General features: G+C 39.3%; 1 long non-coding RNA gene across 1 annotated transcript in view; it reads right to left on the minus strand.

Annotated features, from left to right (window-relative positions):
• Positions 1-14,021, minus strand: part of LOC137096630 (uncharacterized) — a 31,649-nt gene extending 17,628 nt beyond the window's left edge. The window contains exons 1-2 of the long non-coding RNA XR_010909561.1: positions 13,978-14,021; positions 9,493-9,587 (exon numbers count right to left, since the gene is read on the minus strand). This is a non-coding gene — a long non-coding RNA (uncharacterized lncRNA). The remainder of the gene's footprint in view (positions 1-9,492; positions 9,588-13,977) is intronic.
• Between the last annotated feature and the right edge of the window lie 621 nt (positions 14,022-14,642).

Consider the following 14,642-nt stretch of genomic DNA (forward strand, 5'->3'; position numbering starts at 1 on the left):
AATTATTTTCTTCTAGAAGAACAACTAATTAAAACCATAATGTCTTTCTTGCATACTCATTAGAAAATTTATTTTTCATCTGACAAGTCATCTTAACTCTGTAAGTGGAACTACTCACCTATGCAAAGTTGAATTTTGTTGATTTTCTGGATTGAGGCCACTGATGGCATGATTTATATACTTGCAAATTGTACATGTTCATTTAGCAAGCTTATAATTAAGACAAATCTTCAGTCAACACTAGATTATAACTATAATTGATGTCAGGCTTTTTAAGAAGTCAAGATAACATTGGTGCCTAAGACAGGGAAGTTACATTTGCTGGTGTAGTGTGCAAAGTACAAGAGAAAGCAGTCTGTCTCCAGAAACTACTATGGTGGTAATTTTTCTGATATTACAGAAACTATTCATAGGGCCCCAGAGCTAATTTATTCATGTAAATTTCATTCCTTGATGCAATTTGTCATGAGCTTTGGGCAGGAGGGGAAAATGTGGGATGAGAACTATGATAAAAACTGACTCTTCTCCTTCTGGCTTTCACCATTTTTCTGCAATAAGCAATGTTTTTAAAAATAAAACTAACACTTTCAGTTGGTAGTGCCGATGACAAAACACTGACATATTATATTTAGGTTAGCAATCCCCAGTTCATTCTCCTTCATCACTGATTTCAATATCAGCTTCAAGCCACAGTTCAAACAAGCAGGTGCACCATGAGGCAAAGAAGGGAATAGATTAATACAGGATATTGGGGATAAAGGTCTCTTGTGGCAGAGATGCCTCATTTGGTTCAGAACCATGGAGAGCAACCCTGCAGTTGTAATACAGACAAGTTGTAGTCGGGAACAAGTCATCAGGACCCCTTCTACACTGCCATCTAATCCAGATTATCAAAGCAAAGCATCCACATTATCTGCTTTGAACTGGATTATATAATATCCTGCAAAAACTTACTGGCAGCACATGAGTGCAGATTCAAAATTAATAAGAACATCAGCCCTGACTTTGTCTTATTCAACTGCTGAGTATGCCTGTCCTATTTAGCACAAGTCTGCCCATGCAAAACAGGTGAATGTAACATTGAAGAAACATGCAGAATAATCACAGGATGTCTTAAACCTACACCTGTTGATAAACTCTACAAGGTAGCTGGCATCCCCCCCCCCCCCCATGTGTGACGGGAAGTTGCTGCTAAATGTGAGGGAAATAAGGTTGAACACTGTGAAAGCCATCCATTTCATAGCTACCAGCCTTCTCCCAGCAGACTCAAATCAAGGAAAAGCTTTATGAGAAATACCACCCCTCTTGGCGTTCCCCCAGCAACAGCAAGGGTATCCCTCTGGGCAGCTAAACCAAGAAATCCGAACTGGATGGCCCCCCACGAGGGTCTTCTTCCAGGGGCAAACCAAGAATGGGCAACTTGGAAGTCCCTGAATAGACTCAGAAGCAGAGTGGGCAGATCAAAAGACAACCTAAAAGAATCCCAAACCTTATGTGATTGTGGAGCAGAAGAGACAACTCCGCATCTGTATGCTTGTCCACTGTGCCCTGCCTCATGTACAGAAGAGGAATTGTTGGAGGCTACACACAATGCCGTTGCTGTTGCCTGTTTTTGGTCAAAAGATATTTAGCTGCCTGCGTGCCGTCTATTTTTATCAGTTTTATATTAATTTATGCAATGCTTTTGATATGAAATAATAAACTACCTAGGTAGCCACCTCTCCACAAAAGCCAACATCGATGCCGAAATACAACACCGTCTGAGCTCTGCAAGTGCAGCATTTTCTTAAATGAAGCAGAGAATGTTTGAGGGTTGGGACATTCATAGGACTACCAAGACGCTTGTTTATAAAGCTATTGTCCTTCCAACTCTGTTGTACACCTGTGAAACATGTACCATCTACACCAAATGTCTGAACCTGCAGTTCCTCTCATACTGAGCAGGATTACTAGCGCAACGATGCCTCATCAGTAGGGTAAAACTAACCGTATCGTTCCCTTTAGGGGGGATTCTGACTTAGAGGCGTTCAGTCATAATCCCACAGATGGTAGCTTCGCCCCATATGTTGTATGTTATGTTGGCACTGTCTGTTTTTGATAAGGCCAATTGGCTAATCAATAAAAATTGTTGTTGTTGTACCATCTACAAACATTCTCAGCCATGTTGTCCGAATACTCGATCACCGTCTCCCAAAGCAGTTACTCTCAGCTCCAGAATGGAATACTTAATTAAATCCCCATTTTAGGAAAAGCTGTGTAGCATGACCAACTATCTTGAAGTCATTACCTGCTAATTTCATTTGGACATACTATCTAGTAAGAGTATATAAGATTGTAGATTTTCTCTTGTGCCTATGTGCATGTATTAAAACCAACTAAAACGTTCTGTTTGCACAGTGTTGTGGCTAGATTTGTAGATGGTAGCAGTAGAGTATATGTGAAAATTTGATTTTAAAGCTCCCCCACCCCCTGTTCCATAAGTCACTCATTTCCATAAGTCAGCAGGTGCATGCATATTTGCTGCATCAAACTGGGCCCAGTTCTGAGAAAATGGCATCTGTTCACAATAGGGATTGTTTTACACCGACTCTGATAATTACAGAAATGGGTATAACCAGTCTTGCCCATATGGCTGCGCTACAGTCATTGTATTTTGTTCAGCTATAGTTGTGTTGAGTCTTAATTTTAATTGGATTGTAATACAGAGGTTATTCATATTTATACAATGAATCTGCAAGGTATTGTGAGTGTCATAATGATTACAAGCATTTTGCTGAGTAATGGGATAATGTGGATTTGTTCTGGAGGCAGTCTAGAGAAGCTGTATTTGTGCATCTGTAATGATAACCATCATCATAGGTGATCTCTGGTGGGCAGGTATGATTATCTTCCAAGGATAGGGTATTCACGGTGGGAATGTAAGTTATTGTGGAGACCTATTCTGGATCTGCATGGTCTTTCGCAATAAGGACATACATTTCCAGGTGGAAGGCAATCATGACAAGGGTTTGTTTGACATACCTTCCCTCAACCTGTTTCTCCCCTTTGTCCTCTATCCATGCCTCTTCAAAATCCACAGCACTGTTGGTAACAGCTGACCTCCAGTTAGAATGCTTGAGGGCCAGGGCTTCTCAGTTCTTGGTGTTTATTCCACATTTTTAGGTGAGTTTTAAGCCCAGCTTTAAATCCCTTTTGCTGTCCACCAACATTCCATTTTCCATTCTTGAGCTGATAATAAGTTAACTGCTTTGGGAGATGGTGATTGGACATTCTGACATGGCCAGTAGAACCACTTTGATGGCAAAGTATCATCACTTCAATGCTGGTGGTCTTTGCTTCTTCCTATGAGATTTGCAGGATTTTCCAAAGGAAATGCAGATAGAATCATTCCAGATGTTTAGAGGGCCGTTTGTAGATGTTCCATGTTTCACAGTGATACAACAAGAGTTGGAAGAACAACAGCTTTATAAAGCAAACTAACCACCAGTATCAACATTACTTTTTTCAATGTTCAGAATAAGAAGGATGAAAACAGAGTGAAAAAACAAAACAAGTAGATACTGTGTTGCATGTTATGTTCTTGACATGAAAATGTTGAAGGCCACTGCACTGAGCAATCTTCTTTTTTTTTTTTTTTTTTTTTTTTGCTCTGTGCATTCAACTGACTGGGTAACAAAAACTGCTCTGAAGTCAGTCTCATGGTATCAAATTCCTACTCACTCAAGAGTTCTGCTGTGAATTATTTTTGTTAAGTTGCTGCATTGTCATCAGCAGAAGTTGTGCCCAGGTATGTCACAAAGTAGGTCATTTTGAAGCAAACTGGAACATTTCCCCTGGCGTCCTAAAGGGAACTGCATGAGATTTATATGAGTTCCTTTACTCAGATGTTTTTCACAAATCACCTAGAGAAACTGTTCATTTTCTGTATGTAATCGGCAATCCTTTTATCTTTGCACATCTCTCAAGCTGGAAAGGGAATAAAAGCAAGTCAGCAGCACAAAGTCGCAATTCAGAGTTGAGCTGGGCCAAGCACAGCCTAAAGCAACTTAACCTCCATTGCGCTCCTGACTGTATGAAGCCGAGTCATCAAAGCATCACTAATATGGCCACCCAGCTTAAATCATAAGTCATGCTGCTCTTTTCATTGGAATGGAAGGAGCACTGGGAGTGTACAAGGACATGCCGTTCAGAACTGAAATCAGGAGAACTCAGCAGTGGCCACTTCTATTCATCTTCAGTAATGCCATGGATCATTCACTCTCACCGCTCCCCCTCAAAAAGTGACAAGTAAATGGCTATCACTGCCTTATGCTGAAGCTGGATTTTTTTACTTTCCTGGCCTGTTTCTTGTACTTTGCACATGTGTACAATTTGTTTATGGTAGATACAACTAAAAACCAAAATCTTGGCAGAAATGAAGCAACGTTGCCACAGCAACTAAAATACAATTTAATTATATATTGTTATCCTTTCATGATAAGGAAAATCAGTCGCCGTAGGTCACAGTCTTACTCTGTTTAATGGTATTGCAGATGAGTAAGCCTTACCTGAAATGCTTAAGACCAGAATTGTTTTGGATTTTGGACTTTTTCAGATTTTGAAATACATGCATACATAATAACATATCTTAGAAATGGGACCCAAATCTAAACACAATTTTTTTTATGTTTCATATATACCTTATATATGCAGCCTAAGGATAATTTTATGCAACATTTTAAATACTGTTGTGCATGAAACAAAATATATGTACATTGAACCATCAGAAAGGAAAGATATCTATGTCTTGTATGGACCACTTTGGTGTATTCTAGCTAAGGAATGCTCAGTCTGTACCGGCCCTATTCTAGATGACATGAGTTCCAAACAGTAACAACCTATAGCTTCTTATTGCTGTGGGGCAATCAATCAGCTATTAGTTTTTGTCTGAACATTGAGAGAGAGAGAGAGATTCAAGGTGCTGAACCTATCAAGAGGATAGAGTTCAGTGCCCTGGAAAATTCAGTCTAGCCTTAATTCACCACCATCCCACTTATGTGAAAGTTAGAAGAGACCACTAGTTTCAAATAAGAAACATACAATGAGCACACTGTATTTTTCCAGCCACACAAGGAATGTGGCAGGAGATCTACAATCCTACCAGCACATCTACAGTCAAAGTTCATATACCATATCTTCATCAGTCTTTTCCCATCACCCCATTACCCAGGAACACTTAGTAAAGGCTACCTTTGCCAGAACAGGTCAAGGGATGCTTTGGTTTAGCATTATCTTTCCAGTAACCAATTTGACAGATATCTCAATATATTTATAACAGCTTCTCAGGCTGTAGCATGGCTGGTTAATCTCCAGCTGCAATAGATCACTGCCGACCAGAAGTTGACAGGTTCGAAGCACCCGACTGTTAAGCCTAGCTTACTGTCCACCTAAGCAATTAGAAAACAGCTGAGCTGTGAGTAGAGAAATTAGGAACCACTTAGCTGGGAGGTATTTTATGATACTATAAAAATGCCAGTGGTCAAAAAGCAAGGAGGAAATACAATCAAATGACTCGGCATCATAGTGAATGAAGCAACAGCTCCCCTTGTGGCCAAAATTGAGCAATAACCTCCAGGCACCAAAGTGGAAATGCCAAAAATGCCTCTATCTGTCTGTCTGTCTGTATGTATGTATGTCTAGAAAAACAGCATTGAATGTTTACTGTGTATGTGTGCATTGTGATCTGCCCTGAGTCCCCTTTGGGGTAAGAAGGACAGAATATAAATACTGTAAATAAGTAAATGAATAAGTTACCTTAAAAGTTTATTGCACACAAAAAAATCTTCACAAAAGTCCCTTAAAGATCTACTGCTGCCTATCCAAGCTGGTCCTATCCAAGCTATAGATTTTCAAAATATTGCCTACTCATGAAATGAGAGAGAATAATTATGTTGCTCTTAATCAGCTATGTGTATTAGGATAGATAGAAGGTCATTTGGGGGGGGGGGGGTTGCCTCATTTTCCAAAATTCCAAAAATATTTGTCTGGCTTTGGATTCAACCAACCTTGAACTTGAAGAGGTTGTGGCAGACACATCATTTGTCTCCTATCTAAGGCAACAAAATTTCATGGCCCACCAGTGCTGCCTCTTGTAGTGAACTGATAGCCCATTACTTTTGGGTTAATAGAATTAAAGAACAAGATAGTATACCACATCCAGATATGAAGTTTATTTTGGTTATTTTGTGCAAAGTTCAAAAGTGAGAAATATCTCTGCATGTTGCCTGTACCCTTCCACCCTTCCCTCCCTTTCTGTCTCTCTATCTTTGTACAATTTTGTCCTGTTTCCAAAATTAGCTCCTAATCTTGAGCTAAATAATACAACATAGCAGTCTGATTAATTCATTATTTCATATAGCAGTAGCATAAAAAGCAGTAACTTTCATTTGATGCTCTGTGTTGACATGGTATATTTATTTTCTTAAGTGATGGAGCACCATAAATTGTGTGATAACCTTAGAAAGAAATAGAACTGGCTTCAACAAACAGAAAACAATGTTTCTTTTAATGAAACCAACTCCTGCCTCAGTGACACCTTCAGAAGAACACTCAAGGAATTTTCTATGACATTTCACTGACAACACAACTTCCATAAGATTTGTTGTTGTGTGCCTTCAAGTCCCCCTAAGGCAACCCTATTACAGGATTTTCACAGCATGATTTGTTCAAAGGGGGAACTGCCTTTGCCTTCCTCCAAGGCTGCGAGAGTACAACTTCCCCAAATGTCATCCAATGGGTTTCCATATAAAAGCAAGAATTTGGATCCTGCATCATCTGACGGGCTCCATTATACATCGATAAGAGAAAGATGTGGTGTATCTCCATTTGACTTCTCTCTATGACTTAATTAGAAATGAAAAGAGTATAGAGGCACGTTTGAACCTTTCAGTTCTCAGCCTAACGGCCACAGGGCTCATCAGTCTCTTCAGAAATCTATTGTTATATTTATAATATAAAAATAATAATAGAAATCTATTATTATTTATTATCCTTTCTTAAATGAGACTCAACACAACTAAAGGACAGGTACTAAAGGACAGGTAAGTCTAGCCACCACCATGACATCATGCAGCAAATCCAAATTTATAATTCTTGTATATACACATCTGCATATTATAATTGAGTTCATGGATTGATAAATACACCTGGCTTAAGGGATTATATGACATGAATGTAAATTTAACACGCAGTTTCTTTTTCTTTGGCTCAGTGGTCCTTGTAAACAAGCCAAACTAAATTAGTTTCTACACTTAACAGTATACAATTTATAAATCCAGACTGAAATCACCCAATAGAGACAGTCCAAAGGATAGTTATGTATTGCACTTTCTCAGATATCTATAACACTTCCCCCAGATGAAGGATCTTGCAGTTCTGACCTTTTAGCTCCTAAAATCTTTTCCCTCTGTCTGTCCAATCTAAAACTATTCCTTCAACACTATGCAACCATCAGCCACTGCAAATGGCTTGTGTCTGAGCTGAATGAATGATGGGGATACACTCCAGTAACTTCAGATGAAGTGTTTAAATTAAAGAAAACAAAACAAATGATATGTTAAAAATAATGCAAATGTGTTCTCACAATTTATTTATAGGATACAATTACTTTGTTTCCTCCGGCAGCTAGATTCCTTTGGGAGAGTCATTTGGGACTTCGGAACATGCCACATACTTTGGATGAACTTTAACAGAGCTGAAGGCCTGGTAACAACCGCTTTCTGTCAAAAAGTGATGCAAGACTCTGACATCCTTACCATGAGACAGACCCTTAGATCATCAGCCTCCTCCTGGTACCCACCAATGATAAAAACAACAGTCTAAAAGAAAATAGACTGCAAACACTGTGGAATTTAGTTTTGAAGTCTGGTGACAAGAGCTTTGGTAAAATTTCAAACAGAGAGCTGTATTGCTATGTCTTTCCACTGAGCTCCATTTATAGTTATTACTTTTTTACTGCTGGAAACTGGCCTCTACAGACTTTTGGAGAATGCAGCCAATATAGGGAAGTAGCCTGTTGTTTCCTCCTTCTACCAGCTATATTATTGATATTTTAGAAGAGTAATTGAACTTCTCAGTGCTAAGTTGTTTTCTCCTTCAACCACTATCCCCCATTGATATCTGTGTTTGCAGGGCATATGCTGAAGTAACTGTAAATCCTACACCTATACAATACTCCTGTTAATCAGAAAAAGGAAGACAACCTGAACTCTGAAAAGATCTGGTTTGGTTTATATTGTAATAAGTCTTGTCAAAAGCATATCACTATTGAGTAATTAGTGAGTCCCCTAGGGGAGATAGGGTGGAATACAAACCAAGTATTATATTAATTCAAAAATGACCTCAGCAACATGGGGTTCAACTTACAAGACAGTGTGTATAGTCCAAAAAAGTTTCAATATCTTTTAAAATCCACTGGTTCTAACAGCATAAGTTTCTTTCTGGCATTGAAGTCAAGATATGAATTAGAATGTTGTTTGCTTTGGGGGTAAGCAAAACCAATACTTAGAAATATTACTGTTGAGACTAGAACTCCCAAAATCCATTAGCCAGCTAGACCAGGAGGCATACTGCTTGGAAGAAACTAAGAATCACAAAAATTAACTTTTCCATGCTGTGAGCAAATCTCATTTGTTTAAGCAATTGCCATTTTTGCCACAGATAGGAGAAGCAATCAGTAAAAGCAAGTGATAGGGGAAAAACATAGAACACAATCAAAACAAAGAAAAATATTGTCATGGGCTACTCAGTATTCTGAAGGTATGGTTTGTCTAGTTTATTCTGCTTTAGTCCCTTCCACACAGTGGAATAAAATCCCACATTATCTCCTTTGAATTGGAATATATAGCTGTGTGGACTTAGATAACCCAGTTCAAGGCAGATATTGTAGGATTTTTTGCCTTGATATTCTGGGTTATATAGCTGTGAGGAAGGGCCCTTTATATCTTCTAGAGGACTTACATAGTTCTACCAAGCTCTAAGGTTTCAAAAATGCCATCCAAAGACCAAATTGGCTCATCAACAAAAGGCTAAGCACAGCAACTCTGATCACAACTGTGGTATGGCTTACTTGCAATCTGCATCAGCAGGAATTATCTGCAGTAATGATAGTAAACATGTACACAATATAGAGTATAAGCAACAATGCGAGAATTTGAACCGAAGAATCACACTAAGAGTTAATTCAGGTGTAAATCTCCCCTACCAAACTTCAAATAGCACTTAGCCATGAACTAAAATAGTGGCTATTTGTACCCATGCAAATTAACAGCAACTCTTGAGTAAAATTACAGGGCTCTTGAGTAAAATTACTGTTCCATCATACTACACAGCCAGTCTAAAGTGAAACCCAGCAACTGCTTCTTGGACATGAAAAGCACATCCACTGATCAGAGATTACTCTTATATCCAGGGAATGGGGTTTTGGGAATGGTTAGTGGAAGGAAATGGGTATACCTGGAGTATCTCATGCATTGGGTAATCTCCACTGGCAGGGTTCATCCACAAGTCCGATTTCCTTGGCATTGTTTTCTCCCATCTGCAACTATGGTCTAATATAGCAGAGAAAGGGCATACAAATGAGAAACACCTATAGGAGCAAAGGGCATATGTAAATATTTCATACTTTCTTTAAATATAATGTATTGATGGAGTGTGAAAACCAGACCTTCAGATCTTAAATGGTGGCAAATGGAGCAATCACTTAATGTAACATAGCATAGCAGAGCTGGGTTTAGCACAGCTGGCTAAACCACAGTGCTGCAGAAAGAGCCTGCTGATCAAAAAGTCAACAGTTTGAGCCCAGGTTGTGGATGAACACCCGCTGTTAGCCACAGCTCACCTGCCCAACTAGCAGGGTCAAAAGCAGAAATGCAAGTAAATAAAATAAGTACCACTTTTTAAAAGCGGGGAGGTTATAAAGGCGCCTTATTGAAGAAGCTTGATGGAAGCTCAATGGACAGCATGGAAGTTAGAGCAACAGGACCCCCCCCCCCCCCCCCAATAGCCAAAGTCGAGCACAATCTCCAAAAATGCCAGAAACAAGATGGAAAAACTGTTTGTAAGTGTTGTCTGTCATTGCTCATAGTGTAATCAGCATTGAATGTTTACGATATATGTGTTCTGTAAAGCCAAATAAAAATTGGGCAGTTTGAACTAGCATCTTATACAGGTCATGGTACTCAGTTGGAAGCCAATGTAAATGTTGCAGCACTGGTGTTATATGGCATTTCATGGGCATTCTTGTGAGTAACCTGGCTGCTGCATTCTGAACAATACGAAGCTTTCGGGTCGTAGACATTGGAAGGCCCACGTACAGGGCGTTGCAATAGTCCAGCCTAGACGTGACCATGGCATGGATGACAGTTGCCAGAGCCTCGTCAGATAGGTAGGGTGCCAGTTGCCTTGCTTGTCGTAGATGGAAAAAGGCCTGTTTGCTGGCAGCAGCGATCTGAGCTTCCATTGTCAGCTGTGAATCCAGGATGACACCTAAGCTCTTAACAGTGGTTGATGGAGATAGGGCGGCACCATCGAAGGTGGGTAATGGAGGAGTCAGACCTGCCAGGCGGCCATGCCAGAGAATCTCAGTCTTCACCGGGTTCACCTTCAGTCTGCTAGCACGTAGCCAGTTTGACAGAGCTTCCAGACATAGGGTGAAATTGTCTGGAATTGACGTTGCTCCGGGCTCCAGATGCAGAAGGAGTTGGGTATCGTCTGCATATTGGTAGCAGTCCAGGCCGAAACTCCGAGCCAAACTAGCAAGGGGTCTAACATAGATGTTGAAGAGAAGAGGAGAGAGAATTGCACCTTGGGGGACCCCACATAGGAGGGAGGATCTATCGGAGACTTGATCCATGTACTCCACGCGTTGATTCGGGTTCCAGAGAAATGAGTTGAACCAATTGAGGGCCTGACCACGAACTCCGGACATGGCAAGACAGTGAATCATTAGATCGTAGTCGACGGTGTCAATGGCCCTATCTCATCCACTGAATATAATGGAAAGTCTACAAAGCCATCTTCCATTTATATCTATCTTTTATCATTGCTTCTTCCATCATTTTTCATTTCTACAAAACAACTGTTAAGGAGGAAAAGATGGAAATGTTGAATATTGGCTTTTGACAGGCAGCACTAAGAACTGCCTGAAACATTCCTAAATTCAAATTAAAACAATTAGATAAAGGTGTTAAAAACAATGAAACACCGGGATTGTGGCGCAGCTGGCTGAGTGTCAGCTGCATTAAGATCACTCTGACCAAAAGATCATGAGTTCGAAGCCAGCCCGGGCTGGAGTGGGTGTCCAGCCATTGTGTAGCCCATTGTCGACCTTTGCAACCCGAAAGACAGTTGCATCTGTCAAGTAGGAAAATAAGGTACCACCTTGTGTGGGAGGCTAAATTTAACTAATTTATGAGGCCATAGAGAAAAAAGACTCCGGGGAATGTGGAATGCGGAAGAACTTCATCGGTGTCGTTGATGGACGATGGAAAGCAGCAGCTCCCCTAGCGGCCAGAAAAAAGTTAAATAGCCTTGGTGTATTTGTGTGTTAAACGTGGTTTGTCAAACTGGCATTGAATGTTTGCCATATATGTGTTGACTGTAATCTGCCCTGAGTCCCCTGCGGGGTGAGAAGGGCGGAATATAAGAACTGTAAATAAATAAATAAATAAATAAATAAATAAATGGATATTAAAGAGAAGAATATTTAAATGGGAAGATAGATGTAATCTTAAACAATAAAAGCATCCAATGGAGAAGACTTTGGCAGAGTTCTCATGTGTCCACACTAGCTGTGGCATGTTAGCAGTGATATAGAACATTAGCCAAGTAGTTTCTTGATCTTAGTGCAAAAACTCAAAGCTATAATAACTCCTTCACAGATTTCTGAGTTTAAGCACTAGGCTCTACTGCTTTTTAAAAACCATTCATCCTCTCAGAGTGACTTTTAGTAGTATGGGGTTCATCTTATGGGTCTCAAATTAATTCATTCCCATACCTGCAATAAACACTTCAAAGTATATCTCTGTCCAAAACCTGTCATCACCCTAACAACCAATCACTGCCTACTAGTTATTTTAGTGTAGGTAAGAAAAAAAAATCCATGAATAAAGGGAAATACTGTAATCCTGATGAACATTCAACAGTAATTTATAGCAGGTTTTGGTTGATTCCCAGATTCTTCAGTCTCAATATTTATTTATTTTTCCTTTTTTTTTTTGTCAAATCTATGCCTTTATATGCAGTTTCTGAACATCTATCCAGTAGTACTGGGGGAAGGACAAGGAGGAGTAGAGAGGGAAGAGATGGAAACAGTAATGCACAACACTCATACATCTGTTCTGTATTAAAAAGAAATGACAATACTTAACAAAAGCATTTTCAGCTGCTTTTCGGGTAGCCATACAGTTAATTGCTTCTCGCCTTAACTGCACTGTGTCCATTTATTTGTCACAGAGCCAAGGCAAGTCCATGATAGTAAGGACTCTCCAGTTCTAGCGGCAGTCGGCCCTCTGTACCCATGGATTCTAAATCCATGGATTGAACCATCCAATTTGAAAATACTAAAAAAAACCTTGATTTTGCCATTTTAGATCAGGAACATCATGTTACTATGCCACTGTATATAATGTGACGAGTATCCAAAGGTTTCGCTATCCACTGGGTGGGGTGTTTTGGAGACAAATTCCAGCAGATACTGTCAGTATGTGTTTTTATATTATATGAAAATTGCTTATAGTTTAAACTGTGTGGTTTCAGTAATGTATGAGTTAATACATAGAGTTGTGAAGTATAGCTAGAGTGTAATTTCGGAGGTTCCTGTGCAGGATGGAAATGAAGGACTGATCAGAATGGAATGTGCTTCTTGCAGTATGTTGAGATGTGAACGGACATGATAAGAAGGTTCTCTTATGTATATATTGTGTAAAAACCAATAAAGATAAGTGCCACTTTCGGATGAAAGCTGAATTAAAGGAGTCTGGTGTTTCTACCACTTTGTGCCTTCAAGCAGAAGCTTGAAAGGTTGAAGGAGATTGAGATAAGGAAGGTAATTTATCTCAATTTACCAACAGATACTACCTGAATGTAACTACCTGAAAATCAACACTATGTTTTATTCAGCAAGACTAGACTAAGGGCCCTTTCAGACAGGCCCCAAAATGTGGGACCTGCCAGGCTTTTGCCAGAGACATCCAAACAACACCTCTAGTAAAAGAGAAAAGGAGGTGGAATTTTACCAAGAGTAATAACAAATTTGATGAAAGCATTGGGCTTGCAAGATATTTGGAGAACAAGAAACAAGGAGAAAAAAGACTTTACTTATTTCTCAGCCAGACATAGATCCTGGACGAAAATCAATATGGCATGGGTATCGAAATTGCTAGCCATAAACGTGAAAGAAATTAACATATTACCAAGATTAGACTCAGACCACTGCCCCCTAGAATTAAAAATATAATATACTGAGATAAGTAAAAGATGGAGATTGGATGATGATTTATTGAAAAAGGAAGCAGATATAGAGAAAAACAGGAAATTACTTAAGGAATATTTTGAAATAAATGACAATCAAGAAACACATCTATTCACAGTATGGGAAGCAAGTAAAGTAGTTATGAGGGGGAACTTCCTACACCAAAGGCATTAAGAAATAAGATGAAATTATAAAAATGGAAGAAATTAATGGAAGAAATTAAAAAAGAGGAAACAAAACTGAAGAGAGACCCCCAAAATAAATAAATTTCAAAAAATTAGAAATGTCACATAAACAAAGAGACTATTTAGAATTAGAAGACAGGGCAAGACAATTGAAATTTATAAAACAAGATTACTTCAAGAACGCAAACAAACCTAGAAGATGATTATCAAACAAATTAAAGAAAAAAAAGAGAAGCAACATATGTGACCAAATTGAAGGAGGACAATGTAAAGAACCCTTACCTTTTAGCTGCCAGGATGCAGGGCCTAGAGAAGCCTGGAAGCTTAAAACATGGCGAAGCCTCGGCGGCCATTTTTGTGTAGTTCAGAGCAGGGAATGGCCGGGATTGGTGGAGAAAAAGGGGGCGGAGTTTAGGAGAAGCTGAGAGGGGAAAAAGGAGTGTTTTAAGTTATAGAGAGTTGGAGTTTGGGGTTTGAAGAGAAAGGTTGTTTAGGAGTGGAGTGGTGTTAAGGGTTAGAAGAAAAGGCAAAGGCTTAGCCAGAAGTTTGCCAGCAGGGTAGCTAAAGCAAACTGACAGCTATTAGGAGAATAGCTGGGTAGTAGCAGGATAGAACTAGGATAAGTTTATCTGGGCTACTGAAGAATCTCTGGCAGAGACACAGTCCTGTTGGGATTCTTGTTTTGTTTTGGAGGGAGAGAAGAAACTCTTTAGTAACAAAGATAGAACCATTCTTGTAACCATCATGCTTTTAAGACACAACTTTCTGTAACAGCCAAGATATTGATGCATTTCTACCCGTTCTAAATAATAAACTTTGTTGATTATTGTTCATCAAAACCTGACTCAAGTGTGCCTCAAAGTTTGAAGATTACAAAAGCAATTTTCGAAGAAACTATTGGTGGCAGCATTGATTAGTGATCTGAATAGATCTTTATAATTTGGTCT

Source organism: Anolis sagrei, chromosome 3, assembly GCF_037176765.1.
Source record: "Anolis sagrei isolate rAnoSag1 chromosome 3, rAnoSag1.mat, whole genome shotgun sequence".
Classification (NCBI taxonomy): domain Eukaryota; kingdom Metazoa; phylum Chordata; class Lepidosauria; order Squamata; family Dactyloidae; genus Anolis; species Anolis sagrei.